We start from the raw sequence: 21,607 nt of genomic DNA, 5'->3' as shown, positions 1-21,607 counted from the left end.
GAGGAGCTCAAAAGTCAGCCTTTCGAACACACTGCACTTGAGCCTTTATCTCCACTACCTGCTACACTATATTCCAGTATTAGGAAGCTACACCGAGATGGGTAAGCTGCTGCCCATCTCCAGCAGCTTACGTGCTTCTCACGTGCTTGCAGAGCGACATCCAAGGCTGAAACTAGAAGGACGTTAACGTGTGCCCGTGCGTCAACGTAATTGCAAGCCCATGTTTCTTGTAAGGAAGCAGCAGTGTAAAAGCTTACAGCACCTGGTATTCCCAGGCGGTCTCCCATCCAAGTACTAACCAGGCCCGACCCTGCTTAGCTTCCGAGATCAGACGAGATCGGGCGTGCTCAGGGTGGTATGGCCGTAAGCCGACGGGCTGGGGACACAGACTCCTTTTATAGACTAGGCAAGGCCCCCTGCTCGTGGAGGAGCTCAAAAGTCAGCCTTTCGAACACACTGCACTTGAGCCTTTATCTCCACTACCTGCTACACTATATTCCAGTATTAGGAAGCTACATCGAGATGGGTAAGCTGCTGCCCATCTCCAAGCTTCTCACGTGCTTGCAGAGCGACATCCAAGGCTGAAACTAGAAGGACGTTAACGTGTGCCTGTGCGTCAACGTAATTGCAAGCCCATGTTTCTTGTAAGGAAGCAGCAGTGTAAAAGCTTACAGCACCTGGTATTCCCAGGCGGTCTCCCATCCAAGTACTAAACAGGCCCGACCCTGCTTAGCTTCCGAGATCAGACGAGATCGAGCGTGCTCAGGGTGGCTTGGCCGTAAGCCCAGGGGCCGTGGACACAGACTCCTTTTATAGACTAGGCAAGGCCCCCTGCTCGTGGAGGAGCTCAAAAGTCAGCCTTTCGAACACACTAAACTTGAGCCTTTATCTCCACTACCTGCTACACTCTATTCCAGTATTAGGAAGCTACACCGAGATGGGTAAGCTGCTCCCCATCTCCAAGCTTCTCACATGCTTGCAGAGCGACATCCAAGGCTGAAACTAGAAGGACGTTAACATGTGCCCGTGCGTCAACGTAATTGCAAGCCCATGTTTCTTGTAAGGAAGCAGCAGTGTAAAAGCTTACAGCACCTGGTATTCCCAGGCGGTCTCCCATCCAAGTACTAACCAGGCCCGATCCTGCTTAGCTTCCGAGATCAGACGAGATCGGGCGTGCTCAGGGTGGTATGGCCGTAACCCGACAGGCTGGGGACACAGACTCCTTTTATAGACTAGGTAAGGCCCCCTGCTCGTGGAGGAGCTCAAAGGTCAGCCTTTCGAACGTTCAAGAGTTTAAGTTGTTTTTGGTGGGCTTTGCTGTATGGCCGCGCCCTTTGAGTGTGTCAAATGTCAAGCAGCTGTCCGTCAAGGCTCAGAGTGCACTTAGATCACCTTGGGGCGGAGGTGATCAGCAGCAGCCTTTGTTATGCGCACTTAAAAAACATGGCACCACAACAAGTAACTTGTGTGCCAAGATCTTGATTTGGCCCCAGACACTTGTGGGCCATCGCTTCTCGGCCTTTTGGCTAAGATCAAGTGTAGTATCTGTTCTTATCAGTTTAATATCTGATATGTCCTCTATATGGGGATTAAATATTAAATGCATTTTTGAGCATTGGGAGGTGAAAACTGGGGCTTGCTCTCTTCACTCCTTGCATTGACCTGGCATTGCAGTGCCACCAGGAACGGTGCACCATTCTCTTTTTTCTGTGAAAACCAAAGCAAGGCTGGAAATAGAAGTACGTTAACGTGTGCCTGTGCCCATGCCCGTGCGTCAACGTAATTGCAAGCCCATGTTTCTTGTAAGGAAGCAGCAGTGTAAAAGCTTACAGCACCTGCTATTCCCAGGCGGTCTCCCATCCAAGTACTAACCAGGCACGATCCTGCTTAGCTTCCGAGATCAGACGAGATCGGGCGTGCTCAGGGTGGTATGGCCGTAAGCCGACGGGCTGGGGACACAGACTCCTTTTATAGACTAGGCAAGGCCCCCTGCTCGTGGAGGAGCTCAAAAGTCAGCCTTTCGAACACACTGCACTTGAGCCTTTATCTCCACTACCTGCTACACTATATTCCAGTATTAGGAAGCTACATCGAGATGGGTAAGCTGCTGCCCATCTCCAAGCTTCTCACGTGCTTGCAGAGCGACATCCAAGGCTGAAACTAGAAGGACGTTAACGTGTGCCCGTGCGTCAACGTAATTGCAAGCCCATGTTTCTTGTAAGGAAGCAGCAGTGTAAAAGCTTACAGCACCTGGTATTCCCAGGCGGTCTCCCATCCAAGTACTAACCAGGCCCGACCCTGCTTAGCTTCCGAGATCAGACGAGATCGGGCGTGCTCAGGGTGGTATGGCCGTAAGCCGACGGGCTGGGGACACAGACTCCTTTTATAGACTAGGCAAGGCCCCCTGCTCGTGGAGGAGCTCAAAAGTCAGCCTTTCGAACACACTGCACTTGAGCCTTTATCTCCACTACCTGCTACACTATATTCCAGTATTAGGAAGCTACATCGAGATGGGTAAGCTGCTGCCCATCTCCAAGCTTCTCACGTGCTTGCAGAGCGACATCCAAGGCTGAAACTAGAAGGACGTTAACGTGTGCCTGTGCGTCAACGTAATTGCAAGCCCATGTTTCTTGTAAGGAAGCAGCAGTGTAAAAGCTTACAGCACCTGGTATTCCCAGGCGGTCTCCCATCCAAGTACTAAACAGGCCCGACCCTGCTTAGCTTCCGAGATCAGACGAGATCGAGCGTGCTCAGGGTGGCTTGGCCGTAAGCCCAGGGGCCGTGGACACAGACTCCTTTTATAGACTAGGCAAGGCCCCCTGCTCGTGGAGGAGCTCAAAAGTCAGCCTTTCGAACACACTAAACTTGAGCCTTTATCTCCACTACCTGCTACACTCTATTCCAGTATTAGGAAGCTACACCGAGATGGGTAAGCTGCTCCCCATCTCCAAGCTTCTCACATGCTTGTAGAGCGACATCCAAGGCTGAAACTAGAAGGACGTTAACATGTGCCCGTGCGTCAACGTAATTGCAAGCCCATGTTTCTTGTAAGGAAGCAGCAGTGTAAAAGCTTACAGCACCTGGTATTCCCAGGCGGTCTCCCATCCAAGTACTAACCAGGCCCGATCCTGCTTAGCTTCCGAGATCAGACGAGATCGGGCGTGCTCAGGGTGGTATGGCCGTAACCCGACAGGCTGGGGACACAGACTCCTTTTATAGACTAGGTAAGGCCCCCTGCTCGTGGAGGAGCTCAAAGGTCAGCCTTTCGAACGTTCAAGAGTTTAAGTTGTTTTTGGTGGGCTTTGCTGTATGGCCGCGCCCTTTGAGTGTGTCAAATGTCAAGCAGCTGTCCGTCAAGGCTCAGAGTGCACTTAGATCACCTTGGGGCGGAGGTGATCAGCAGCAGCCTTTGTTATGCGCACTTAAAAAACATGGCACCACAACAAGTAACTTGTGTGCCAAGATCTTGATTTGGCCCCAGACACTTGTGGGCCATCGCTTCTCGGCCTTTTGGCTAAGATCAAGTGTAGTATCTGTTCTTATCAGTTTAATATCTGATATGTCCTCTATATGGGGATTAAATATTAAATGCATTTTTGAGCATTGGGAGGTGAAAACTGGGGCTTGCTCTCTTCACTCCTTGCATTGACCTGGCATTGCAGTGCCACCAGGAACGGTGCACCATTCTCTTTTTTCTGTGAAAACCAAAGCAAGGCTGGAAATAGAAGTACGTTAACGTGTGCCTGTGCCCATGCCCGTGCGTCAACGTAATTGCAAGCCCATGTTTCTTGTAAGGAAGCAGCAGTGTAAAAGCTTACAGCACCTGGTATTCCCAGGCGGTCTCCCATCCAAGTACTAACCAGGCCCGACCCTGCTTAGCTTCCGAGATCAGACGAGATCGGGCGTGCTCAGGGTGGTATGGCCGTAAGCCGACGGGCTGGGGACACAGACTCCTTTTATAGACTAGGCAAGGCCCCCTGCTCGTGGAGGAGCTCAAAAGTCAGCCTTTCGAACACACTGCACTTGAGCCTTTATCTCCACTACCTGCTACACTCTATTCCAGTATTAGGAAGCTACACCGAGATGGGTAAGCTGCTCCCCATCTCCAAGCTTCTCACGTGCTTGCAGAGCGACATCCAAGGCTGAAACTAGAAGGACGTTAACGTGTGCCCGTGCGTCAACGTAATTGCAAGCCCATGTTTCTTGTAAGGAAGCAGCAGTGTAAAAGCTTACAGCACCTGGTATTCCCAGGCGGTCTCCCATCCAAGTACTAACCAGGCCCGACCCTGCTTAGCTTCCGAGATCAGACGAGATCGGGCGTGCTCAGGGTGGTATGGCCGTAAGCCGATGGGCTGGGGACACAGACTCCTTTTATAGACTAGGCAAGGCCCCCTGCTCGTGGAGGAGCTCAAAAGTCAGCCTTTCGAACACACTGCACTTGAGCCTTTATCTCCACTACCTGCTACACTATATTCCAGTATTAGGAAGCTACACCGAGATGGGTAAGCTGCTGCCCATCTCCAAGCTTCTCACGTGCTTGCAGAGCGACATCCAAGGCTGAAAATAGAAGGAGGTTAACGTGTGCCTGTGCGTCAACGTAATTGCAAGCCCATGTTTCTTGTAAGGAAGCAGCAGTGTAAAAGCTTACAGCACCTGGTATTCCCAGGCGGTCTCCCATCCAAGTACTAACCAGGCCCGACCCTGCTTAGCTTCCGAGATCAGACGAGATCGGGCGTGCTCAGGGTGGTATGGCCGTAAGGCGACGGGATGGGGACACAGACTCCTTTTATAGACTAGGCAAGGCCCCCTGCTCGTGGAGGAGCTCAAAAGTCAGCCTTTCGAACACACTGCACTTGAGCCTTTATCTCCACTACCTGCTACACTATATTCCAGTATAAGGAAGCTACATCGAGATGGGTAAGCTGCTGCCCATCTCCAAGCTTCTCACGTGCTTGCAGAGCGACATCCAAGGCTGAAACTAGAAGGACGTTAACGTTTGCCCGTGCGTCAACGTAATTGCAAGCCCATGTTTCTTGTAAGGAAGCAGCAGTGTAAAAGCTTACAGCACCTGGTATTCCCAGGCGGTCTCCCATCCAAGTACTAACCAGGCCCGACCCTGCTTAGCTTCCGAGATCAGACGAGATCGGGCGTGCTCAGGGTGGTATGGCCGTAAGCCGACGGGCTGGGGACACAGACTCCTTTTATAGACTAGGCAAGGCCCCCTGCTCGTGGAGGAGCTCAAAAGTCAGCCTTTCGAACACACTGCACTTGAGCCTTTATCTCCACTACCTGCTACACTCTATTCCAGTATTAGGAAGCTACACCGAGATGGGTAAGCTACTCCCCATCTCCAAGCTTCTCAGGTGCTTGCAGAGCGACATCCAAGGCTGAAACTAGAAGGACGTTAACGTGTGCCCGTGCGTCAACGTAATTGCAAGCCCATGTTTCTTGTAAGGAAGCAGCAGTGTAAAAGCTTACAGCACCTGGTATTCCCAGGCGGTCTCCCATCCAAGTACTAACCAGGCCCGACCCTGCTTAGCTTCCGAGATCAGACGAGATCGGGCGTGCTCAGGGTGGTATGGCCGTAAGCCGACGGGCTGGGGACACAGACTCCTTTTATAGACTAGGCAAGGCCCCCTGCTCGTGGAGGAGCTCAAAAGTCAGCCTTTCGAACACACTGCACTTGAGCCTTTATCTCCACTACCTGCTACACTATATTCCAGTATTAGGAAGCTACATCGAGATGGGTAAGCTGCTGCCCATCTCCAAGCTTCTCACGTGCTTGCAGAGCGACATCCAAGGCTGAAAATAGAAGGAGGTTAACGTGTGCCTGTGCGTCAACGTAATTGCAAGCCCATGTTTCTTGTAAGGAAGCAGCAGTGTAAAAGCTTACAGCACCTGGTATTCCCAGGCGGTCTCCCATCCAAGTACTAACCAGGCCCGACCCTGCTTAGCTTCCGAGATCAGACGAGATCGGGCGTGCTCAGGGTGGTATGGCCGTAAGGCGACGGGATGGGGACACAGACTCCTTTTATAGACTAGGCAAGGCCCCCTGCTCGTGGAGGAGCTCAAAAGTCAGCCTTTCGAACACACTGCACTTGAGCCTTTATCTCCACTACCTGCTACACTATATTCCAGTATAAGGAAGCTACATCGAGATGGGTAAGCTGCTGCCCATCTCCAAGCTTCTCACGTGCTTGCAGAGCGACATCCAAGGCTGAAACTAGAAGGACGTTAACGTTTGCCCGTGCGTCAACGTAATTGCAAGCCCATGTTTCTTGTAAGGAAGCAGCAGTGTAAAAGCTTACAGCACCTGGTATTCCCAGGCGGTCTCCCATCCAAGTACTAACCAGGCCCGACCCTGCTTAGCTTCCGAGATCAGACGAGATCGGGCGTGCTCAGGGTGGTATGGCCGTAAGCCGACGGGCTGGGGACACAGACTCCTTTTATAGACTAGGCAAGGCCCCCTGCTCGTGGAGGAGCTCAAAAGTCAGCCTTTCGAACACACTGCACTTGAGCCTTTATCTCCACTACCTGCTACACTCTATTCCAGTATTAGGAAGCTACACCGAGATGGGTAAGCTACTCCCCATCTCCAAGCTTCTCAGGTGCTTGCAGAGCGACATCCAAGGCTGAAACTAGAAGGACGTTAACGTGTGCCCGTGCGTCAACGTAATTGCAAGCCCATGTTTCTTGTAAGGAAGCAGCAGTGTAAAAGCTTACAGCACCTGGTATTCCCAGGCGGTCTCCCATCCAAGTACTAACCAGGCCCGACCCTGCTTAGCTTCCGAGATCAGACGAGATCGGGCGTGCTCAGGGTGGTATGGCCGTAAGCCGACGGGCTGGGGACACAGACTCCTTTTATAGACTAGGCAAGGCCCCCTGCTCGTGGAGGAGCTCAAAAGTCAGCCTTTCGAACACACTGCACTTGAGCCTTTATCTCCACTACCTGCTACACTATATTCCAGTATTAGGAAGCTACATCGAGATGGGTAAGCTGCTGCCCATCTCCAAGCTTCTCACGTGCTTGCAGAGCGACATCCAAGGCTGAAACTAGAAGGACGTTAACGTGTGCCTGTGCGTCAACGTAATTGCAAGCCCATGTTTCTTGTAAGGAAGCAGCAGTGTAAAAGCTTACAGCACCTGGTATTCCCAGGCGGTCTCCCATCCAAGTACTAAACAGGCCCGACCCTGCTTAGCTTCCGAGATCAGACGAGATCGAGCGTGCTCAGGGTGGCTTGGCCGTAAGCCCAGGGGCCGTGGACACAGACTCCTTTTATAGACTAGGCAAGGCCCCCTGCTCGTGGAGGAGCTCAAAAGTCAGCCTTTCGAACACACTAAACTTGAGCCTTTATCTCCACTACCTGCTACACTCTATTCCAGTATTAGGAAGCTACACCGAGATGGGTAAGCTGCTCCCCATCTCCAAGCTTCTCACATGCTTGCAGAGCGACATCCAAGGCTGAAACTAGAAGGACGTTAACATGTGCCCGTGCGTCAACGTAATTGCAAGCCCATGTTTCTTGTAAGGAAGCAGCAGTGTAAAAGCTTACAGCACCTGGTATTCCCAGGCGGTCTCCCATCCAAGTACTAACCAGGCCCGATCCTGCTTAGCTTCCGAGATCAGACGAGATCGGGCGTGCTCAGGGTGGTATGGCCGTAACCCGACAGGCTGGGGACACAGACTCCTTTTATAGACTAGGTAAGGCCCCCTGCTCGTGGAGGAGCTCAAAGGTCAGCCTTTCGAACGTTCAAGAGTTTAAGTTGTTTTTGGTGGGCTTTGCTGTATGGCCGCGCCCTTTGAGTGTGTCAAATGTCAAGCAGCTGTCCGTCAAGGCTCAGAGTGCACTTAGATCACCTTGGGGCGGAGGTGATCAGCAGCAGCCTTTGTTATGCGCACTTAAAAAACATGGCACCACAACAAGTAACTTGTGTGCCAAGATCTTGATTTGGCCCCAGACACTTGTGGGCCATCGCTTCTCGGCCTTTTGGCTAAGATCAAGTGTAGTATCTGTTCTTATCAGTTTAATATCTGATATGTCCTCTATATGGGGATTAAATATTAAATGCATTTTTGAGCATTGGGAGGTGAAAACTGGGGCTTGCTCTCTTCACTCCTTGCATTGACCTGGCATTGCAGTGCCACCAGGAACGGTGCACCATTCTCTTTTTTCTGTGAAAACCAAAGCAAGGCTGGAAATAGAAGTACGTTAACGTGTGCCTGTGCCCATGCCCGTGCGTCAACGTAATTGCAAGCCCATGTTTCTTGTAAGGAAGCAGCAGTGTAAAAGCTTACAGCACCTGCTATTCCCAGGCGGTCTCCCATCCAAGTACTAACCAGGCACGATCCTGCTTAGCTTCCGAGATCAGACGAGATCGGGCGTGCTCAGGGTGGTATGGCCGTAAGCCGACGGGCTGGGGACACAGACTCCTTTTATAGACTAGGCAAGGCCCCCTGCTCGTGGAGGAGCTCAAAAGTCAGCCTTTCGAACACACTGCACTTGAGCCTTTATCTCGAGTACCTGCTACACTATATTCCAGTATTAGGAAGCTACATCGAGATGGGTAAGCTGCTGCCCATCTCCAAGCTTCTCACATGCTTGCAGAACGACATCCAAGGCTGAAACTAGAAGGACGTTAACGTGTGCCAACGTAATTGCAAGCCCATGTTTCTTGTAAGGAAGCAGCAGTGTAAAAGCTTACAGCACCTGGTATTCCCAGGCGGTCTCCCATCCAAGTACTAACCAGGCCCGACCCTGCTTAGCTTCCGAGATCAGACGAGATCGGGCGTGCTCAGGGTGGTATGGCCGTAAGCCGACGGGCTGGGGACACAGACTCCTTTTATAGACTAGGCGAGGCCCCCTGCTCGTGGAGGAGCTCAAAAGTCAGCCTTTCGAACACACTGCACTTGAGCCTTTATCTCCACTACCTGCTACACTATATTCCAGTATTAGGAAGCTACATCGAGATGGGTAAGCTGCTGCCCATCTCCAAGCTTCTCACGTGCTTGCAGAGCGACATCCAAGGCTGAAACTAGAAGGACGTTAACGTGTGCCCGTGCTTCAACGTAATTGCAAGCCCATGTTTCTTGTAAGGAAGCAGCAGTGTAAAAGCTTACAGCACCTGGTATTCCCAGGCGGTCTCCCATCCAAGTACTAACCAGGCCCGACCCTGCTTAGCTTCCGAGATCAGACGAGATCGGGCGTGCTCAGGGTGGTATGGCCGTAAGCCCAGGGGCCGGGGACACAGACTCCTTTTATAGACTAGGCAAGGCCCCCTGCTTGTGGAGGAGCTCAAAAGTCAGCCTTTCGAACACACTGCACTTGAGCCTTTATCTCCACTACCTGCTACACTCTATTCCAGTATTAGGAAGCTACACCGAGATGGGTAAGCTGCTCCCCATCTCCAAGCTTCTCACATGCTTGCAGAGCGACATCCAAGGCTGAAACTAGAAGGACGTTAACGTGTGCCCGTGCGTCAACGTAATTGCAAGCCCATGTTTCTTGCAAGGAAGCAGCAGTGTAAAAGCTTACAGCACCTGGTATTCCCAGGCGGTCTCCCATCCAAGTACTAACCAGGCCCGACCCTGCTTAGCTTCCGAGATCAGACGAGATCGGGCGTGCTCAGGGTGGTATGGCCGTAAGCCGACGGGCTGGGGACACAGACTCCTTTTATAGACTAGGCAAGGCCCCCTGCTCGTGGAGGAGCTCAAAAGTCAGCCTTTCGAACACACTGCACTTGAGCCTTTATCTCCACTACCTGCTACACTATATTCCAGTATTAGGAAGCTACATCGAGATGGGTAAGCTGCTGCCCATCTCCAAGCTTCTCACGTGCTTGCAGAGCGACATCCAAGGCTGAAACTAGAAGGACGTTAACGTGTGCCTGTGCGTCAACGTAATTGCAAGCCCATGTTTCTTGTAAGGAAGCAGCAGTGTAAAAGCTTACAGCACCTGGTATTCCCAGGCGGTCTCCCATCCAAGTACTAAACAGGCCCGACCCTGCTTAGCTTCCGAGATCAGACGAGATCGAGCGTGCTCAGGGTGGCTTGGCCGTAAGCCCAGGGGCCGTGGACACAGACTCCTTTTATAGACTAGGCAAGGCCCCCTGCTCGTGGAGGAGCTCAAAAGTCAGCCTTTCGAACACACTAAACTTGAGCCTTTATCTCCACTACCTGCTACACTCTATTCCAGTATTAGGAAGCTACACCGAGATGGGTAAGCTGCTCCCCATCTCCAAGCTTCTCACATGCTTGCAGAGCGACATCCAAGGCTGAAACTAGAAGGACGTTAACATGTGCCCGTGCGTCAACGTAATTGCAAGCCCATGTTTCTTGTAAGGAAGCAGCAGTGTAAAAGCTTACAGCACCTGGTATTCCCAGGCGGTCTCCCATCCAAGTACTAACCAGGCCCGATCCTGCTTAGCTTCCGAGATCAGACGAGATCGGGCGTGCTCAGGGTGGTATGGCCGTAACCCGACAGGCTGGGGACACAGACTCCTTTTATAGACTAGGTAAGGCCCCCTGCTCGTGGAGGAGCTCAAAGGTCAGCCTTTCGAACGTTCAAGAGTTTAAGTTGTTTTTGGTGGGCTTTGCTGTATGGCCGCGCCCTTTGAGTGTGTCAAATGTCAAGCAGCTGTCCGTCAAGGCTCAGAGTGCACTTAGATCACCTTGGGGCGGAGGTGATCAGCAGCAGCCTTTGTTATGCGCACTTAAAAAACATGGCACCACAACAAGTAACTTGTGTGCCAAGATCTTGATTTGGCCCCAGACACTTGTGGGCCATCGCTTCTCGGCCTTTTGGCTAAGATCAAGTGTAGTATCTGTTCTTATCAGTTTAATATCTGATATGTCCTCTATATGGGGATTAAATATTAAATGCATTTTTGAGCATTGGGAGGTGAAAACTGGGGCTTGCTCTCTTCACTCCTTGCATTGACCTGGCATTGCAGTGCCACCAGGAACGGTGCACCATTCTCTTTTTTCTGTGAAAACCAAAGCAAGGCTGGAAATAGAAGTACGTTAACGTGTGCCTGTGCCCATGCCCGTGCGTCAACGTAATTGCAAGCCCATGTTTCTTGTAAGGAAGCAGCAGTGTAAAAGCTTACAGCACCTGCTATTCCCAGGCGGTCTCCCATCCAAGTACTAACCAGGCACGATCCTGCTTAGCTTCCGAGATCAGACGAGATCGGGCGTGCTCAGGGTGGTATGGCCGTAAGCCGGCGGGCTGGGGACACAGACTCCTTTTATAGACTAGGCAAGGCCCCCTGCTCGTGGAGGAGCTCAAAAGTCAGCCTTTCGAACACACTGCACTTGAGCCTTTATCTCGAGTACCTGCTACACTATATTCCAGTATTAGGAAGCTACATCGAGATGGGTAAGCTGCTGCCCATCTCCAAGCTTCTCACATGCTTGCAGAACGACATCCAAGGCTGAAACTAGAAGGACGTTAACGTGTGCCAACGTAATTGCAAGCCCATGTTTCTTGTAAGGAAGCAGCAGTGTAAAAGCTTACAGCACCTGGTATTCCCAGGCGGTCTCCCATCCAAGTACTAACCAGGCCCGACCCTGCTTAGCTTCCGAGATCAGACGAGATCGGGCGTGCTCAGGGTGGTATGGCCGTAAGCCGACGGGCTGGGGACACAGACTCCTTTTATAGACTAGGCGAGGCCCCCTGCTCGTGGAGGAGCTCAAAAGTCAGCCTTTCGAACACACTGCACTTGAGCCTTTATCTCCACTACCTGCTACACTATATTCCAGTATTAGGAAGCTACATCGAGATGGGTAAGCTGCTGCCCATCTCCAAGCTTCTCACGTGCTTGCAGAGCGACATCCAAGGCTGAAACTAGAAGGACGTTAACGTGTGCCCGTGCGTCAACGTAATTGCAAGCCCATGTTTCTTGTAAGGAAGCAGCAGTGTAAAAGCTTACAGCACCTGGTATTCCCAGGCGGTCTCCCATCCAAGTACTAACCAGGCCCGACCCTGCTTAGCTTCCGAGATCAGACGAGATCGGGCGTGCTCAGGGTGGTATGGCCGTAAGCCCAGGGGCCGGGGACACAGACTCCTTTTATAGACTAGGCAAGGCCCCCTGCTTGTGGAGGAGCTCAAAAGTCAGCCTTTCGAACACACTGCACTTGAGCCTTTATCTCCACTACCTGCTACACTCTATTCCAGTATTAGGAAGCTACACCGAGATGGGTAAGCTGCTCCCCATCTCCAAGCTTCTCACATGCTTGCAGAGCGACATCCAAGGCTGAAACTAGAAGGACGTTAACGTGTGCCCGTGCGTCAACGTAATTGCAAGCCCATGTTTCTTGTAAGGAAGCAGCAGTGTAAAAGCTTACAGCACCTGGTATTCCCAGGCGGTCTCCCATCCAAGTACTAACCAGGCCCGACCCTGCTTAGCTTCCGAGATCAGACGAGATCGGGCGTGCTCAGGGTGGTATGGCCGTAAGCCGACGGGCTGGGGACACAGACTCCTTTTATAGACTAGGCAAGGCCCCCTGCTCGTGGAGGAGCTCAAAAGTCAGCCTTTCGAACACACTGCACTTGAGCCTTTATCTCCACTACCTGCTACACTATATTCCAGTATTAGGAAGCTACATCGAGATGGGTAAGCTGCTGCCCATCTCCAAGCTTCTCACGTGCTTGCAGAGCGACATCCAAGGCTGAAACTAGAAGGACGTTAACGTGTGCCAACGTAATTGCAAGCCCATGTTTCTTGTAAGGAAGCAGCAGTGTAAAAGCTTACAGCACCTGGTATTCCCAGGCGGTCTCCCATCCAAGTACTAACCAGGCCCGACCCTGCTTAGCTTCCGAGATCAGACGAGATCGGGCGTGCTCAGGGTGGTATGGCCGTAAGCCGACGGGCTGGGGACACAGACTCCTTTTATAGACTAGGCAAGGCCCCCTGCTCGTGGAGGAGCTCAAAAGTCAGCCTTTCGAACACACTGCACTTGAGCCTTTATCTCCACTACCTGCTACACTATATTCCAGTATTAGGAAGCTACATCGAGATGGGTAAGCTGCTGCCCATCTCCAAGCTTCTCACGTGCTTGCAGAGCGACATCCAAGGCTGAAACTAGAAGGACGTTAACGTGTGCCCGTGCGTCAACGTAATTGCAAGCCCATGTTTCTTGTAAGGAAGCAGCAGTGTAAAAGCTTACAGCACCTGGTATTCCCAGGCGTTCTCCCATCCAAGTACTAACCAGGCCCGACCCTGCTTAGCTTCCGAGATCAGACGAGATCGGGCGTGCTCAGGGTGGTATGGCCGTAAGCCCAGGGGCCGGGGACACAGACTCCTTTTATAGACTAGGCAAGGCCCCCTGCTTGTGGAGGAGCTCAAAAGTCAGCCTTTCGAACACACTGCACTTGAGCCTTTATCTCCACTACCTGCTACACTCTATTCCAGTATTAGGAAGCTACACCGAGATGGGTAAGCTACTCCCCATCTCCAAGCTTCTCAGGTGCTTGCAGAGCGACATCCAAGGCTGAAACTAGAAGGACGTTAACGTGTGCCCGTGCGTCAACGTAATTGCAAGCCCATGTTTCTTGTAAGGAAGCAGCAGTGTAATAGCTTACAGCACCTGGTATTCCCAGGCGGTCTCCCATCCAAGTACTAACCAGGCCCGACCCTGCTTAGCTTCCGAGATCAGACGAGATCGGGCGTGCTCAGGGTGGTATGGCCGTAAGCCGACGGGCTGGGGACACAAACTCCTTTTATAGACTAGGCAAGGCCCCCTGCTCGTGGAGGAGCTCAAAAGTCAGCCTTTCGAACACACTGCACTTGAGCCTTTATCTCCACTACCTGCTACACTCTATTCCAGTATTAGGAAGCTACACCGAGATGGGTAAGCTGCTGCCCATCTCCAAGCTTCTCAGGTGCTTGCAGAGCGACATCCAAGGCTGAAACTAGAAGGACGTTAACGTGTGCCCGTGCGTCAACGTAATTGCAAGCCCATGTTTCTTGTAAGGAAGCAGCAGTGTAAAAGCTTACAGCACCTGGTATTCCCAGGCGGTCTCCCATCCAAGTACTAACCAGGCCCGACCCTGCTTAGCTTCCGAGATCAGACGAGATCGGGCGTGCTCAGGGTGGTATGGCCGTAAGCCCAGGGGCCGGGGACACAGACTCCTTTTATAGACTAGGCAAGGCCCCCTGCTTGTGGAGGAGCTCAAAAGTCAGCCTTTCGAACACACTGCACTTGAGCCTTTATCTCCACTACCTGCTACACTATATTCCAGTATTAGGAAGCTACACCGAGATGGGTAAGCTGCTGCCCATCTCCAAGCTTCTCACGTGCTTGCAGAGCGACATCCAAGGCTGAAACTAGAAGGAGGTTAACGTGTGCCTGTGTGTCAACGTAATTGCAAGCCCATGTTTCTTGTAAGGAAGCAGCAGTGTAAAAGCATACAGCACCTGGTATTCCCAGGCTGTCTCCCATCCAAGTACTAACCAGGCCCGACCCTGCTTAGCTTCCGAGATCAGACGAGATCGGGCGTGCTCAGGGTGGTATGGCCGTAAGCCGACAGGCTGGGGACACAGACTCCTTTTATAGACTAGGCAAGGCCCCCTGCTCGTGGAGGAGCTCAAAAGTCAGCCTTTCGAACGTTCAAGAGTTTAAGTTGTTTTTGGTGGGCTTTGCTGTATGGCCGCGCCCTTTGAGTGTGTCAAATGTCAAGCAGCTGTCCGTCAAGGCTCAGAGGTGCACTTAGATCACCTTGGGGCGGAGGTGATCAGCAGCAGCCTTTGTTATGCGCACTTAAAAAACATGGCACCACAACAAGTAACTTGTGTGCCAAGATCTTGAGTTGGCCCCAGACACTTGTGGGCCATCGCTTCTCGGCCTTTTGGCTAAGATCAAGTGTAGTATCTGTTCTTATCAGTTTAATATCTGATATGTCCTCTATATGGGGATTAAATATTAAATGCATTTTTGAGCATTGGGAGTTGAAAACTGGGGCTTGCTCTCTTCACTCCTTGCATTGACCTGGCATTGCAGTGCCACCAGGAACGGTGCACCATTCTCTTTTTTCTGTGAAAACCAAAGCAAGGCTGGAACTAGAAGTACGTTAACGTGTGCCTGTGCCCGTGCCCGTGCGTCAACGTAATTGCAAGCCCATGTTTCTTGTAAGGAAGCAGCAGTGTAAAAGCTTACAGCACCTGGTATTCCCAGGCGGTCTCCCATCCAAGTACTAACCAGGCCCGACCCTGCTTAGCTTCCGAGATCAGACGAGATCGGGCGTGCTCAGGGTGGTATGGCCGTAAGCCGACGGGCTGGGGACACAGACTCCTTTTATAGACTAGGCAAGGCCCCCTGCTCGTGGAGGAGCTCAAAAGTCAGCCTTTCGAACACACTGCACTTGAGCCTTTATCTCGAGTACCTGCTACACTATATTCCAGTATTAGGAAGCTACATCGAGATGGGTAAGCTGCTGCCCATCTCCAAGCTTCTCACATGCTTGCAGAGCGACATCCAAGGCTGAAACTAGAAGGACGTTAACGTGTGCCAACGTAATTGCAAGCCCATGTTTCTTGTAAGGAAGCAGCAGTGTAAAAGCTTACAGCACCTGGTATTCCCAGGCGGTGTCCCATCCAAGTACTAACCAGGCCCGACCCTGCTTAGCTTCCGAGATCAGACGAGATCGGGCGTGCTCAGGGTGGTATGGCCGTAAGCCGACGGGCTGGGGACACAGACTCCTTTTATAGACTAGGCAAGGCCCCCTGCTCGTGGAGGAGCTCAAAAGTCAGCCTTTCGAACACACTGCACTTGAGCCTTTATCTCCACTACCTGCTACACTATATTCCAGTATTAGGAAGCTACATCGAGATGGGTAAGCTGCTGCCCATCTCCAAGCTTCTCACGTGCTTGCAGAGCGACATCCAAGGCTGAAACTAGAAGGACGTTAACGTGTGCCCGTGCGTCAACGTAATTGCAAGCCCATGTTTCTTGTAAGGAAGCAGCAGTGTAAAAGCTTACAGCACCTGGTATTCCCAGGCGTTCTCCCATCCAAGTACTAACCAGGCCCGACCCTGCTTAGCTTCCGAGATCAGACGAGATCGGGCGTGCTCAGGGTGGTATGGCCGTAAGCCCAGGGGCCGGGGACACAGACTCCTTTTATAGACTAGGCAAGGCCCCCTGCTTGTGGAGGAGCTCAAAAGTCAGCCTTTCGAACACACTGCACTTGAGCCTTTATCTCCACTACCTGCTACACTCTATTCCAGTATTAGGAAGCTACACCGAGATGGGTAAGCTACTCCCCATCTCCAAGCTTCTCAGGTGCTTGCAGAGCGACATCCAAGGCTGAAACTAGAAGGACGTTAACGTGTGCCCGTGCGTCAACGTAATTGCAAGCCCATGTTTCTTGTAAGGAAGCAGCAGTGTAAAAGCTTACAGCACCTGGTATTCCCAGGCGGTCTCCCATCCAAGTACTAACCAGGCCCGACCCTGCTTAGCTTCCGAGATCAGACGAGATCGGGCGTGCTCAGGGTGGTATGGCCGTAAGCCGACGGGCTGGGGACACAGACTCCTTTTATAGACTAGGCAAGGCCCCCTGCTCGTGGAGGAGCTCAAAAGTCAGCCTTTCGAACACACTGCACTTGAGCCTTTATCTCCACTACCTGCTACACTATATTCCAGTATTAGGAAGCTACATCGAGATGGGTAAGCTGCTGCCCATCTCCAAGCTTCTCACGTGCTTGCAGAGCGACATCCAAGGCTGAAACTAGAAGGACGTTAACGTGTGCCTGTGCGTCAACGTAATTGCAAGCCCATGTTTCTTGTAAGGAAGCAGCAGTGTAAAAGCTTACAGCACCTGGTATTCCCAGGCGGTCTCCCATCCAAGTACTAAACAGGCCCGACCCTGCTTAGCTTCCGAGATCAGACGAGATCGAGCGTGCTCAGGGTGGCTTGGCCGTAAGCCCAGGGGCCGTGGACACAGACTCCTTTTATAGACTAGGCAAGGCCCCCTGCTCGTGGAGGAGCTCAAAAGTCAGCCTTTCGAACACACTAAACTTGAGCCTTTATCTCCACTACCTGCTACACTCTATTCCAGTATTAGGAAGCTACACCGAGATGGGTAAGCTGCTCCCCATCTCCAAGCTTCTCACATGCTTGCAGAGCGACATCCAAGGCTGAAACTAGAAGGACGTTAACATGTGCCCGTGCGTCAACGTAATTGCAAGCCCATGTTTCTTGTAAGGAAGCAGCAGTGTAAAAGCTTACAGCACCTGGTATTCCCAGGCGGTCTCCCATCCAAGTACTAACCAGGCCCGATCCTGCTTAGCTTCCGAGATCAGGACGAGATCGGGCGTGCTCAGGGTGGTATGGCCGTAACCCGACAGGCTGGGGACACAGACTCCTTTTATAGACTAGGTAAGGCCCCCTGCTCGTGGAGGAGCTCAAAGGTCAGCCTTTCGAACGTTCAAGAGTTTAAGTTGTTTTTGGTGGGCTTTGCTGTATGGCCGCGCCCTTTGAGTGTGTCAAATGTCAAGCAGCTGTCCGTCAAGGCTCAGAGTGCACTTAGATCACCTTGGGGCGGAGGTGATCAGCAGCAGCCTTTGTTATGCGCACTTAAAAAACATGGCACCACAACAAGTAACTTGTGTGCCAAGATCTTGAGTTGGCCGCAGACACTTGTGGGCCATCGCTTCTCGGCCTTTTGGCTAAGATCAAGTGTAGTATCTGTTCTTATCAGTTTAATATCTGATATGTCCTCTATATGGGGATTAAATATTAAATGCATTTTTGAGCATTGGGAGGTGAAAACTGGGGCTTGCTCTCTTCACTCCTTGCATTGACCTGGCATTGCAGTGCCACCAGGAACGGTGCACCATTCTCTTTTTTCTGTGAAAACCAAAGCAAGGCTGGAACTAGAAGGACGTTAACGTGTGCCTGTGCCCGTGCCCGTGCGTCAACGTAATTGCAAGCCCATGTTTCTTGTAAGGAAGCAGCAGTGTAAAAGCTTACAGCACCTGGTATTCCCAGGCGGTGTCCCATCCAAGTACTAACCAGGCCCGACCCTGCTTAGCTTCCGAGATCAGACGAGATCGGGCGTGCTCAGGGTGGTATGGCCGTAAGCCGACGGGCTGGGGACACAGACTCCTTTTATAGACTAGGCAAGGCCCCCTGCTCGTGGAGGAGCTCAAAAGTCAGCCTTTCGAACACACTGCACTTGAGCCTTTATCTCCACTACCTGCTACACTCTATTCCAGTATTAGGAAGCTACACCGAGATGGGTAAGCTGCTCCCCATCTCCAAGCTTCTCACGTGCTTGCAGAGCGACATCCAAGGCTGAAACTAGAAGGACGTTAACGTGTGCCCGTGCGTCAACGTAATTGCAAGCCCATGTTTCTTGTAAGGAAGCAACAGTGTAAAAGCTTACAGCACCTGGTATTCCCAGGCGGTCTCCCATCCAAGTACTAACCAGGCCCGACCCTGCTTAGCTTCCGAGATCAGACGAGATCGGGCGTGCTCAGGGTGGTATGGCCGTAAGCCGACGGGCTGGGGACACAGACTCCTTTTATAGACTAGGCAAGGCCCCCTGCTCGTGGAGGAGCTCAAAGGTCAGCCTTTCGAACGTTCAAGAGTTTAAGTTGTTTTTGGTGGGCTTTGCTGTATGGCCGCGCCCTTTGAGTGTGTCAAATGTCAAGCAGCTGTCCGTCAAGGCTCAGAGTGCACTTAGATCACCTTGGGGCGGAGGTGATCAGCAGCAGCCTTTGTTATGCGCACTTAAAAAACATGGCACCACAACAAGTAACTTGTGTGCCAAGATCTTGAGTTGGCCCCAGACACTTGTGGGCCATCGCTTCTCGGCCTTTTGGCTAAGATCAAGTGTAGTATCTGTTCTTATCAGTTTAATATCTGATATGTCCACTATATGGGGATTAAATATTAAATGCATTTTTGAGCATTGGGAGGTGAAAACTGGGGCTTGCTCTCTTCACTCCTTGCATTGACCTGGCATTGCAGTGCCACCAGGAACGGTGCACCATTCTCTTTTTTCTGTGAAAACCAAAGCAAGGCTGGAACTAGAAGGACGTTAACGTGTGCCTGTGCCCGTGCCCGTGCCCGTGCGTCAACGTAATTGCAAGCCCATGTTTCTTGTAAGGAAGCAGCAGTGTAAAAGCTTACAGCACCTGGTTTTCCCAGGCTGTCTTTCATCCAAGTACTAACCAGCCCCGACCCTGCTTAGCTTCCGAGATCAGACGAGATCGGGCGTGCTCAGGGAGGTATGGCCGTAAGCCTACGGGCTGGGGACACAGACTCCTTTTATAGACTAGGCAAGGCCCCCTGCTCGTGGAGGAGCTCAAAAGTCAGCCTTTCGAACGTTCAAGAGTTTAAGTTGTTTTTGGTGGGCTTTGCTGTATGGCCGCGCCCTTTGAGTGTGTCAAATGTCAAGCAGCTGTCCGTCAAGGCTCAGAGGTGCACTTAGATCACCTTGGGGCGGAGGTGATCAGCAGCAGCCTTTGTTATGCGCACTTAAAAAACATGGCACCACAACAAGTAACTTGTGTGCCAAGATCTTGAGTTGGCCCAAGACACTTGTGGGCCATCCCTTCTCGGCCTTTTGGCTAAGATCAAGTGTAGTATCTGTTCTTATCAGTTTAATATCTGATATGTCCTCTATATGGGGATTAAATATTAAATGCATTTTTGAGCATTGGGAAGTGAAAACTGGGGCTTGCTCTCTTCACTCCTTGCATTGACCTGGCATTGCAGTGCCACCAGGAACGGTGCACCATTCTCTTTTTTCTGTGAAAACCAAAGCAAGGCTGGAACTAGAAGGACGTTAACGTGTGCCTGTGCCCGTGCCCGTGCGTCAACGTAATTGCAAGCCCATGTTTCTTGTAAGGAAGCAGCAGTATAAAAGCTTACAGCACCTGGTATTCCCAGGCGGTCTCCCATCCAAGTACTAACCAGGCCCGACCCTGCTTAGCTTCCGAGATCAGACGAGATCGGGCGTGCTCAGGGTGGTATGGCCGTAAGCCGACGGGCTGGGGACACAGACTCCTTTTATAGACTAGGCAAGGCCCCCTGCTCGTGGAGGAGCTGAAAGGTCAGCCTTTCGAACGTTCAAGAGTTTAAGTTGTTTTTGGTGGGCTTTGCTGTATGGCCGCGCCCTTTGAGTGTGTCAAATGTCAAGCAGCTGTCCGTCAAGGCTCAGAGGTGCACTTAGATCACCTTGGGGCGGAGGTGATCAGCAGCAGCCTTTGTTATGCGCACTTAAAAAACATGGCACCACAACAAGTAACTTGTGTGCCAAGATCTTGAGTTGGCCCCAGACAATTGTGGGCCATCGCTTCTCGGCCTTTTGGCTAAGATCAAGTGTAGTATCTGTTCTTATCAGTTTAATATCTGATATGTCCTCTATATGGGGATTAAATATTAAATGCATTTTTGAGCATTGGGAGGTGAAAACTGGGGCTTGCTCTCTTCACTCCTTGCATTGACCTGGCATTGCAGTGCCACCAGGAACGGTGCACCATTCTCTTTTTTCTGTGAAAACCAAAGCAAGGCTGGAACTAGAAGGACGTTAACGTGTGCCTGTGCCCGTGCCCGTGCGTCAACGTAATTGCAAGCCCATGTTTCTTGTAAGGAAGCAGCAGTGTAAAAGCTTACAGCACCTGGTATTCCCAGGCGGTCTCCCATCCAAGTACTAACCAGGCCCGACCCTGCTTAGCTTCCGAGATCAGACGAGATCGGGCGTGCTCAGGGTGGTATGGCCGTAAGCCGACGGGCTGGGGACACAGACTCCTTTTATAGACTAGGCAAGGCCCCCTGCTCGTGGAGGAGCTCAAAAGTCAGCCTTTCGAACACACTGCACTTGAGCCTTTATCTCCACTACCTGCTACACTATATTCCAGTATTAGGAAGCTACATCGCGATGGGTAAGCTGCTGCCCATCTCCAAGCTTCTCACGTGCTTGCAGAGCGACATCCAAGGCTGAAACTAGAAGGACGTTAACGTGTGCCTGTGCGTCAACGTAATTGCAAGCCCATGTTTCTTGTAAGGAAGCAGCAGTGTAAAAGCTTACAGCACCTGGTATTCCCAGGCGGTCTCCCATCCAAGTACTAAACAGGCCCGACCCTGCTTAGCGTCCGAGATCAGACGAGATCGAGCGTGCTCAGGGTGGTATGGCCGTAAGCCCAGGGGCCGGGGACACAGACTCCTTTTATAGACTAGGCAAGGCCCCCTGCTCGTGGAGGAGCTCAAAAGTTAGCCTTTCGAACACACTAAACTTGAGCCTTTATCTCCACTACCTGCTACACTCTATTCCAGTATTAGGAAGCTACACCGAGATGGGTAAGCTGCTCCCCATCTCCAAGCTTCTCACATGCTTGCAGAGCGACATCCAAGGCTGAAACTAGAAGGACATTAACGTGTGCCCGTGCGTCAACGTAATTGCAAGCCCATGTTTCTTGTAAGGAAGCAGCAGTGTAAAAGCTTACAGCACCTGGTATTCCCAGGCGGTCTCCCATCCAAGTACTAACCAGGCCCGACCCTGCTTAGCTTCCGAGATCAGACGAGATCGGGCGTGCTCAGGGTGGTATGGCCGTAAGCCGACGGGCTGGGGACACAGACTCCTTTTATAGACTAGGCAAGGCCCCC

General features: G+C 51.8%; 53 non-coding genes and 1 pseudogene across 53 annotated transcripts; 9 read left to right on the top strand and 45 right to left on the bottom strand.

Moving 5' to 3' along the window:
* Window positions 1-250: 250 nt before the first annotated feature.
* Window positions 251-369, bottom strand: LOC131476562 (5S ribosomal RNA). The gene has a single exon (XR_009242927.1). It is a non-coding gene; the product is annotated as a 5S ribosomal RNA (ribosomal RNA).
* Window positions 370-665: 296 nt separating this feature from the next.
* On the bottom strand, window positions 666-784 carry LOC131441288 (5S ribosomal RNA). The gene has a single exon (XR_009231957.1). It is a non-coding gene; the product is annotated as a 5S ribosomal RNA (ribosomal RNA).
* Window positions 785-1,080: 296 nt separating this feature from the next.
* Window positions 1,081-1,199, bottom strand: LOC131441101 (5S ribosomal RNA). The gene has a single exon (XR_009231777.1). It is a non-coding gene; the product is annotated as a 5S ribosomal RNA (ribosomal RNA).
* A 307-nt stretch (window positions 1,200-1,506) lies between these two features.
* On the top strand, window positions 1,507-1,699 carry LOC131441989 (U2 spliceosomal RNA). Its single transcript, XR_009232577.1, has one exon. It is a non-coding gene; the product is annotated as a U2 spliceosomal RNA (small nuclear RNA).
* Window positions 1,700-1,823: 124 nt separating this feature from the next.
* On the bottom strand, window positions 1,824-1,942 carry LOC131441379 (5S ribosomal RNA). The gene has a single exon (XR_009232044.1). It is a non-coding gene; the product is annotated as a 5S ribosomal RNA (ribosomal RNA).
* A 296-nt stretch (window positions 1,943-2,238) lies between these two features.
* Window positions 2,239-2,357, bottom strand: LOC131476561 (5S ribosomal RNA). The gene has a single exon (XR_009242926.1). It is a non-coding gene; the product is annotated as a 5S ribosomal RNA (ribosomal RNA).
* A 296-nt stretch (window positions 2,358-2,653) lies between these two features.
* LOC131441287 (5S ribosomal RNA) lies at window positions 2,654-2,772 on the bottom strand. Its single transcript, XR_009231956.1, has one exon. It is a non-coding gene; the product is annotated as a 5S ribosomal RNA (ribosomal RNA).
* A 296-nt stretch (window positions 2,773-3,068) lies between these two features.
* On the bottom strand, window positions 3,069-3,187 carry LOC131441100 (5S ribosomal RNA). The gene has a single exon (XR_009231776.1). It is a non-coding gene; the product is annotated as a 5S ribosomal RNA (ribosomal RNA).
* Window positions 3,188-3,494: 307 nt separating this feature from the next.
* LOC131441988 (U2 spliceosomal RNA) lies at window positions 3,495-3,687 on the top strand. The gene has a single exon (XR_009232576.1). It is a non-coding gene; the product is annotated as a U2 spliceosomal RNA (small nuclear RNA).
* Window positions 3,688-3,811: 124 nt separating this feature from the next.
* Window positions 3,812-3,930, bottom strand: LOC131476560 (5S ribosomal RNA). Its single transcript, XR_009242925.1, has one exon. It is a non-coding gene; the product is annotated as a 5S ribosomal RNA (ribosomal RNA).
* A 296-nt stretch (window positions 3,931-4,226) lies between these two features.
* LOC131476559 (5S ribosomal RNA) lies at window positions 4,227-4,345 on the bottom strand. The gene has a single exon (XR_009242924.1). It is a non-coding gene; the product is annotated as a 5S ribosomal RNA (ribosomal RNA).
* Window positions 4,346-4,641: 296 nt separating this feature from the next.
* On the bottom strand, window positions 4,642-4,760 carry LOC131477607 (5S ribosomal RNA). The gene has a single exon (XR_009243935.1). It is a non-coding gene; the product is annotated as a 5S ribosomal RNA (ribosomal RNA).
* A 296-nt stretch (window positions 4,761-5,056) lies between these two features.
* Window positions 5,057-5,175, bottom strand: LOC131476558 (5S ribosomal RNA). Its single transcript, XR_009242923.1, has one exon. It is a non-coding gene; the product is annotated as a 5S ribosomal RNA (ribosomal RNA).
* A 296-nt stretch (window positions 5,176-5,471) lies between these two features.
* On the bottom strand, window positions 5,472-5,590 carry LOC131476557 (5S ribosomal RNA). Its single transcript, XR_009242922.1, has one exon. It is a non-coding gene; the product is annotated as a 5S ribosomal RNA (ribosomal RNA).
* Window positions 5,591-5,886: 296 nt separating this feature from the next.
* On the bottom strand, window positions 5,887-6,005 carry LOC131477605 (5S ribosomal RNA). Its single transcript, XR_009243934.1, has one exon. It is a non-coding gene; the product is annotated as a 5S ribosomal RNA (ribosomal RNA).
* A 296-nt stretch (window positions 6,006-6,301) lies between these two features.
* Window positions 6,302-6,420, bottom strand: LOC131476555 (5S ribosomal RNA). The gene has a single exon (XR_009242920.1). It is a non-coding gene; the product is annotated as a 5S ribosomal RNA (ribosomal RNA).
* Window positions 6,421-6,716: 296 nt separating this feature from the next.
* LOC131476554 (5S ribosomal RNA) lies at window positions 6,717-6,835 on the bottom strand. The gene has a single exon (XR_009242919.1). It is a non-coding gene; the product is annotated as a 5S ribosomal RNA (ribosomal RNA).
* A 296-nt stretch (window positions 6,836-7,131) lies between these two features.
* Window positions 7,132-7,250, bottom strand: LOC131441286 (5S ribosomal RNA). Its single transcript, XR_009231955.1, has one exon. It is a non-coding gene; the product is annotated as a 5S ribosomal RNA (ribosomal RNA).
* A 296-nt stretch (window positions 7,251-7,546) lies between these two features.
* Window positions 7,547-7,665, bottom strand: LOC131441098 (5S ribosomal RNA). Its single transcript, XR_009231774.1, has one exon. It is a non-coding gene; the product is annotated as a 5S ribosomal RNA (ribosomal RNA).
* A 307-nt stretch (window positions 7,666-7,972) lies between these two features.
* On the top strand, window positions 7,973-8,165 carry LOC131441987 (U2 spliceosomal RNA). The gene has a single exon (XR_009232575.1). It is a non-coding gene; the product is annotated as a U2 spliceosomal RNA (small nuclear RNA).
* A 124-nt stretch (window positions 8,166-8,289) lies between these two features.
* On the bottom strand, window positions 8,290-8,408 carry LOC131441378 (5S ribosomal RNA). Its single transcript, XR_009232043.1, has one exon. It is a non-coding gene; the product is annotated as a 5S ribosomal RNA (ribosomal RNA).
* Window positions 8,409-8,696: 288 nt separating this feature from the next.
* LOC131476553 (5S ribosomal RNA) lies at window positions 8,697-8,815 on the bottom strand. The gene has a single exon (XR_009242918.1). It is a non-coding gene; the product is annotated as a 5S ribosomal RNA (ribosomal RNA).
* A 296-nt stretch (window positions 8,816-9,111) lies between these two features.
* LOC131476552 (5S ribosomal RNA) lies at window positions 9,112-9,230 on the bottom strand. Its single transcript, XR_009242917.1, has one exon. It is a non-coding gene; the product is annotated as a 5S ribosomal RNA (ribosomal RNA).
* Window positions 9,231-9,526: 296 nt separating this feature from the next.
* Window positions 9,527-9,645, bottom strand: LOC131476551 (5S ribosomal RNA). Its single transcript, XR_009242916.1, has one exon. It is a non-coding gene; the product is annotated as a 5S ribosomal RNA (ribosomal RNA).
* A 296-nt stretch (window positions 9,646-9,941) lies between these two features.
* Window positions 9,942-10,060, bottom strand: LOC131441285 (5S ribosomal RNA). The gene has a single exon (XR_009231954.1). It is a non-coding gene; the product is annotated as a 5S ribosomal RNA (ribosomal RNA).
* A 296-nt stretch (window positions 10,061-10,356) lies between these two features.
* On the bottom strand, window positions 10,357-10,475 carry LOC131441097 (5S ribosomal RNA). The gene has a single exon (XR_009231773.1). It is a non-coding gene; the product is annotated as a 5S ribosomal RNA (ribosomal RNA).
* Window positions 10,476-10,782: 307 nt separating this feature from the next.
* On the top strand, window positions 10,783-10,975 carry LOC131441986 (U2 spliceosomal RNA). The gene has a single exon (XR_009232574.1). It is a non-coding gene; the product is annotated as a U2 spliceosomal RNA (small nuclear RNA).
* A 124-nt stretch (window positions 10,976-11,099) lies between these two features.
* On the bottom strand, window positions 11,100-11,218 carry LOC131441376 (5S ribosomal RNA). Its single transcript, XR_009232041.1, has one exon. It is a non-coding gene; the product is annotated as a 5S ribosomal RNA (ribosomal RNA).
* A 288-nt stretch (window positions 11,219-11,506) lies between these two features.
* LOC131476550 (5S ribosomal RNA) lies at window positions 11,507-11,625 on the bottom strand. Its single transcript, XR_009242915.1, has one exon. It is a non-coding gene; the product is annotated as a 5S ribosomal RNA (ribosomal RNA).
* Window positions 11,626-11,921: 296 nt separating this feature from the next.
* Window positions 11,922-12,040, bottom strand: LOC131476549 (5S ribosomal RNA). The gene has a single exon (XR_009242914.1). It is a non-coding gene; the product is annotated as a 5S ribosomal RNA (ribosomal RNA).
* Window positions 12,041-12,336: 296 nt separating this feature from the next.
* LOC131476548 (5S ribosomal RNA) lies at window positions 12,337-12,455 on the bottom strand. Its single transcript, XR_009242913.1, has one exon. It is a non-coding gene; the product is annotated as a 5S ribosomal RNA (ribosomal RNA).
* Window positions 12,456-12,743: 288 nt separating this feature from the next.
* LOC131476547 (5S ribosomal RNA) lies at window positions 12,744-12,862 on the bottom strand. The gene has a single exon (XR_009242912.1). It is a non-coding gene; the product is annotated as a 5S ribosomal RNA (ribosomal RNA).
* A 296-nt stretch (window positions 12,863-13,158) lies between these two features.
* LOC131440826 (5S ribosomal RNA) lies at window positions 13,159-13,277 on the bottom strand. Its single transcript, XR_009231510.1, has one exon. It is a non-coding gene; the product is annotated as a 5S ribosomal RNA (ribosomal RNA).
* Window positions 13,278-13,573: 296 nt separating this feature from the next.
* Window positions 13,574-13,692, bottom strand: LOC131476546 (5S ribosomal RNA). Its single transcript, XR_009242911.1, has one exon. It is a non-coding gene; the product is annotated as a 5S ribosomal RNA (ribosomal RNA).
* Window positions 13,693-13,988: 296 nt separating this feature from the next.
* LOC131476543 (5S ribosomal RNA) lies at window positions 13,989-14,107 on the bottom strand. Its single transcript, XR_009242909.1, has one exon. It is a non-coding gene; the product is annotated as a 5S ribosomal RNA (ribosomal RNA).
* Window positions 14,108-14,403: 296 nt separating this feature from the next.
* On the bottom strand, window positions 14,404-14,522 carry LOC131441271 (5S ribosomal RNA). Its single transcript, XR_009231941.1, has one exon. It is a non-coding gene; the product is annotated as a 5S ribosomal RNA (ribosomal RNA).
* A 308-nt stretch (window positions 14,523-14,830) lies between these two features.
* Window positions 14,831-15,023, top strand: LOC131442227 (U2 spliceosomal RNA). The gene has a single exon (XR_009232803.1). It is a non-coding gene; the product is annotated as a U2 spliceosomal RNA (small nuclear RNA).
* Window positions 15,024-15,147: 124 nt separating this feature from the next.
* On the bottom strand, window positions 15,148-15,266 carry LOC131476542 (5S ribosomal RNA). Its single transcript, XR_009242908.1, has one exon. It is a non-coding gene; the product is annotated as a 5S ribosomal RNA (ribosomal RNA).
* Window positions 15,267-15,554: 288 nt separating this feature from the next.
* Window positions 15,555-15,673, bottom strand: LOC131477354 (5S ribosomal RNA). The gene has a single exon (XR_009243696.1). It is a non-coding gene; the product is annotated as a 5S ribosomal RNA (ribosomal RNA).
* A 296-nt stretch (window positions 15,674-15,969) lies between these two features.
* On the bottom strand, window positions 15,970-16,088 carry LOC131440825 (5S ribosomal RNA). Its single transcript, XR_009231509.1, has one exon. It is a non-coding gene; the product is annotated as a 5S ribosomal RNA (ribosomal RNA).
* Window positions 16,089-16,384: 296 nt separating this feature from the next.
* LOC131476541 (5S ribosomal RNA) lies at window positions 16,385-16,503 on the bottom strand. The gene has a single exon (XR_009242907.1). It is a non-coding gene; the product is annotated as a 5S ribosomal RNA (ribosomal RNA).
* Window positions 16,504-16,799: 296 nt separating this feature from the next.
* Window positions 16,800-16,918, bottom strand: LOC131441283 (5S ribosomal RNA). The gene has a single exon (XR_009231952.1). It is a non-coding gene; the product is annotated as a 5S ribosomal RNA (ribosomal RNA).
* Window positions 16,919-17,214: 296 nt separating this feature from the next.
* On the bottom strand, window positions 17,215-17,334 carry LOC131441144 (5S ribosomal RNA). Its single transcript, XR_009231820.1, has one exon. It is a non-coding gene; the product is annotated as a 5S ribosomal RNA (ribosomal RNA).
* Window positions 17,335-17,641: 307 nt separating this feature from the next.
* On the top strand, window positions 17,642-17,834 carry LOC131441984 (U2 spliceosomal RNA). Its single transcript, XR_009232572.1, has one exon. It is a non-coding gene; the product is annotated as a U2 spliceosomal RNA (small nuclear RNA).
* A 124-nt stretch (window positions 17,835-17,958) lies between these two features.
* LOC131477353 (5S ribosomal RNA) lies at window positions 17,959-18,077 on the bottom strand. Its single transcript, XR_009243695.1, has one exon. It is a non-coding gene; the product is annotated as a 5S ribosomal RNA (ribosomal RNA).
* A 296-nt stretch (window positions 18,078-18,373) lies between these two features.
* LOC131476540 (5S ribosomal RNA) lies at window positions 18,374-18,492 on the bottom strand. The gene has a single exon (XR_009242906.1). It is a non-coding gene; the product is annotated as a 5S ribosomal RNA (ribosomal RNA).
* Window positions 18,493-18,799: 307 nt separating this feature from the next.
* On the top strand, window positions 18,800-18,992 carry LOC131442494 (U2 spliceosomal RNA). Its single transcript, XR_009233067.1, has one exon. It is a non-coding gene; the product is annotated as a U2 spliceosomal RNA (small nuclear RNA).
* Window positions 18,993-19,122: 130 nt separating this feature from the next.
* Window positions 19,123-19,241, bottom strand: LOC131441472 (5S ribosomal RNA; annotated as a pseudogene).
* A 308-nt stretch (window positions 19,242-19,549) lies between these two features.
* On the top strand, window positions 19,550-19,742 carry LOC131441513 (U2 spliceosomal RNA). Its single transcript, XR_009232118.1, has one exon. It is a non-coding gene; the product is annotated as a U2 spliceosomal RNA (small nuclear RNA).
* A 124-nt stretch (window positions 19,743-19,866) lies between these two features.
* LOC131476539 (5S ribosomal RNA) lies at window positions 19,867-19,985 on the bottom strand. The gene has a single exon (XR_009242905.1). It is a non-coding gene; the product is annotated as a 5S ribosomal RNA (ribosomal RNA).
* A 308-nt stretch (window positions 19,986-20,293) lies between these two features.
* Window positions 20,294-20,486, top strand: LOC131441983 (U2 spliceosomal RNA). Its single transcript, XR_009232571.1, has one exon. It is a non-coding gene; the product is annotated as a U2 spliceosomal RNA (small nuclear RNA).
* Window positions 20,487-20,610: 124 nt separating this feature from the next.
* On the bottom strand, window positions 20,611-20,729 carry LOC131476538 (5S ribosomal RNA). Its single transcript, XR_009242904.1, has one exon. It is a non-coding gene; the product is annotated as a 5S ribosomal RNA (ribosomal RNA).
* Window positions 20,730-21,025: 296 nt separating this feature from the next.
* LOC131441090 (5S ribosomal RNA) lies at window positions 21,026-21,144 on the bottom strand. Its single transcript, XR_009231766.1, has one exon. It is a non-coding gene; the product is annotated as a 5S ribosomal RNA (ribosomal RNA).
* Window positions 21,145-21,440: 296 nt separating this feature from the next.
* Window positions 21,441-21,559, bottom strand: LOC131476537 (5S ribosomal RNA). Its single transcript, XR_009242903.1, has one exon. It is a non-coding gene; the product is annotated as a 5S ribosomal RNA (ribosomal RNA).
* Window positions 21,560-21,607: the final 48 nt, after the last annotated feature.

The sequence above is a fragment of the Solea solea genome, chromosome 16 (genome assembly GCF_958295425.1).
Source record: "Solea solea chromosome 16, fSolSol10.1, whole genome shotgun sequence".
Classification (NCBI taxonomy): domain Eukaryota; kingdom Metazoa; phylum Chordata; class Actinopteri; order Pleuronectiformes; family Soleidae; genus Solea; species Solea solea.
This window is presented reverse-complemented; position numbering and strand designations above follow the sequence as displayed.